This window comes from Chenopodium quinoa, unplaced genomic scaffold (assembly GCF_001683475.1).
Source record: "Chenopodium quinoa cultivar QQ74 unplaced genomic scaffold, ASM168347v1, whole genome shotgun sequence".
Classification (NCBI taxonomy): Eukaryota; Viridiplantae; Streptophyta; class Magnoliopsida; order Caryophyllales; family Amaranthaceae; genus Chenopodium; species Chenopodium quinoa.
Window position 1 is genome coordinate 2882552 of NW_018742205.1, and position 3487 is coordinate 2886038.

The 3487-nt window shown below is 30.9% G+C and overlaps 1 long non-coding RNA gene across 1 annotated transcript; it reads left to right on the plus strand.

Annotated features, from left to right (window-relative positions):
* The first annotated feature begins 748 nt into the window (after nt 1–748).
* LOC110729258 lies at nt 749–3234 on the plus strand. Its single transcript, XR_002512868.1, has 2 exons — nt 749–1573; nt 2846–3234. It is a non-coding gene; the product is annotated as an uncharacterized LOC110729258 (long non-coding RNA).
* Nucleotides 3235–3487: the final 253 nt, after the last annotated feature.

Below are 3487 nucleotides of genomic sequence, written 5' to 3' on the forward strand. Positions count from 1 at the left end.
TATCAAAAAAAAAAAAAAAAAATAGCTATACTCGTGTCACTTCTAATTAGAAGTACTACTTTACATTTCATGGTTCATCTTGGGATTTATAATAGGAATAGAACCAATGAAATAAGAGAGTTTTATTTTTCTAAAATATTATCATTTGGCAATACTTTAAAAATCATGTTTAAATTATAGATATAGATATAAATTCAACAAACTTATCATATAAAAGCAATAATATAGACATTTTGGAATTAGGTAGTATCCCTCTAAGATAATGATTTTTTTGTAAGGGGTATATCCCACAAAGTCCAATAATGTGTTTATGAGTTGTATTAGAAATTTAGAATTTAGTTCTTTTAAAAAAGAAATTTAGAATTAAGTGAATAAGTAACTGTTGATTGCTTCACTGGCAACGGGAAGCCAAAACTATTTGAAATTCTTCTTTTAAGCACCTAGATAATTTTCTCAATGATGACAAGTGACAACATCTTTATTTTTGAATTTAACAAAATTGTTGCTTAGATTATGATACAAGTTCAAAATCAATTTTAAAAAAGTATCTAGCAAAAACAATATGATTGATAAATTAATTCAATCCTCTGAATATAAATGAAAATAATCGATCAATAATAATTTTTACAAAAAAAAAAATCTCAAAAGTGTTGGAATCAAAAGAAATAGTTTTTTTCAAAAAATGTATGAAAGTATTGATATTAGACACGTCAAAATTAAAGATACAGAGTATAAAACTTTATATTGATACGAAATTTACAAATTTATGAGAAACATTATGCGTTCAATCAATCTAAATTCTCAAAATTGCAACAAGTAAAAATTGTTAGAAAAATTTCTCCTCCGTTAGAGCTTCAATTCAAGTCACATCTAAATTAGTCTAATAGGTCATAAATTATCAATTAATTGAAACACCGAAAAAAGAAAATCTCCAATTCCCTTAGAAAAAAAACCTGCTACTAATAGAATGAAATTTATAGTACTCCATTGTAAGTTTGTAACCCTATGAAAGAGGAATGGACCTCCACCAATTTCTCTCCTTATGCCTCTCTCAACCTCCCAAAAAATAAAAATTAATATATTTTTTAAAAAATTAAAAAAACAGCAAAAAATAAAATGTAAAATAAAATCTGGAAAACGAAAAAATAATCTGAAATTAGTGGGCTCCCCGTAAAAAAGCCGACACAAGAAACAATTATAAGACCCCTCCTTCTACCCCCAGCACATGCTGCTCTGCCTCTTCATTGACGCATTTCATCAAACACTTTGTGTGCTCTCTCTCTTTCTCTCTTTCCTCCATTTTTTCTCTCTCTACAACCTCTCTCTCTAATCCACTCTCTACCCTTTATTTTTAAGGAGAGAGGGGGGCTGTAGAGATCCCTGCATTTTTTTTTTCTTGCACCAGAGATAATTAACCAAAGATTAATTTTTTTTTAAAGTTAGAAAAAAAAAAAGAGTTGAACAACAATGGAGGTTTTAAAGGCTTCGTTCATTGTATTGGTTGTTTTCTCTCTCATCTTTGCAATGGCTCAGGCTCAAGCTGCGGGTCCCGCACCTGCTCCTACCAGTGACGGTAATTTTTCATTTACTTTTTTTTAAAATTTTTTATTTAAATAATGTGAATATTTCGTTGAAATTATTGAACTTTGATTGAATTTTATGAGATGGGTATGTTGGTTTTCTGCATTTCCAATAACTATGGTGAAAATGTAAAAATGGGTTGTTGTCAGATCCAAGAATTTTTTGTTGTTATTGAAACTGGGGTTTTCTTTGGGACATTTCATCAAACACCTAACATTCATTCGTAAAAAACAAGAACGTATTAATGTTCTGCATTTTATTAGGATTGCGCGTTTTGTAGATCTATGTCATTGCAGACAAAACTGGGGGAAACAAATCTGGTTACCCAGAATTTATATTTTAGAACGAAAGTTTTGATTTTTTTTGCCCCCTTTAAATTCAATACATATTGATTGTTTAGCCATTATAAAAAGGTACTTCCTCCGTTCCACAAATATTGCAATGAGGATGAAATTATGCATCTAAAGCACATTTTATAAGTTAAATATCTATAATTATATAAGTGTAAAAATTATAAAAGGTTGATATTGTGAAAGTATTTTACAATACGAATATAACAAGACCCAGTATGACTATATTTTACTTTACGTATAAATCATAATATGTGTTCAAACAAGCGTGATGAATATTGCAAAAGTCTAGTTGTTGTAATATTACTGGAAGAGGGGAAGTATTTTATTGAAGTTTTAGGTTTGTTCCCATAATTTTGAACAACTACTACTCCATTAAATATTGCATCTTAGTAGCCGAGGGGTTTGGTGATTATTAAATTGAATTTTTAATACTTTTGAGAAATTTATTGGGAAAAAAAGGTTTAATTCTAAGCAATGGTATTATTTGTGATTTTGTGTATCATAGAGGTTTTTTTTTGGTGTAAAGAGAACAATGATGTAGATGAGATTCAATCCTGAGCTAAGGAGACATTTTATATGATTGAATTATGATGGAAATTAGAATAGTAGCAGATGGAATGTTTGTTAAAGGTGGTTGATTTAGATTTAGATTTAGATAAGATTTACCTTCCTCCACTTCTTTTGCTAATAAACTATAGTATCAAAATGAAAATGAGACCCAAGATTTTACAATGTGCTTACAATTTCTTTTGGTACAAATAAAATCTTGGTATATCATAGTTGAAGTTGACAGACTTGTTAAAATCATCACCCTCAAGGCCTCAACTCAACCACTTCAATTAATAATAGTAGCCGATTACTTGTATGTTATGCACACAATTGACTTGTGTTCATCAATTGGTACCTTTCAGGGACAAGTATTGATCAAGGGATAGCATACGCGTTGATGCTGGTTGCCTTGGCGCTTACATACCTCATCCATTGAACAAAAAAGTGCAACAATGGGGGCATCATCATCTGTAACATCACCTTGAGCACTAAAAATGACGAAAGTGCTTGTGATTTTTGGTGTATTTCTCTTTCAAATGATAAAAACGTGAGAGTGGGATTAGTGTAACTATTCCCAATTTGTTTAAAGGATGCTTATAGATAGTATGATTGATTGTGATTGACTAGGAGGTGTATTTGAGCCCTTGTAGACATGGTGGTGTAACATCTAATTTGTATTAGATGGGGTGATTGTGAGTTCATTTGCACATATATTTATCTCATCTAATGCAGCTATGGCCTCTAACTCGTTTCTTCGGTTTCACCCCCCCCCCCCCCCTCATTAATACATTTTGGTTGCATTTGTAGATCACGATCAATTTAAGATTTTATCAGCTAAACTAGTTGAGACGGTTATCATCATGTTTTAAAAAACGAAGGCCTTTTGGTGTATTTGTTTGTTGTTCATGTGGGATAATCCCATTACAACAGTATCAAAAGATGGAGACAGACATAAAGTACCTTGTGTACTTATTGACAAGAAGGGAACTGACTACTGAGGGTGA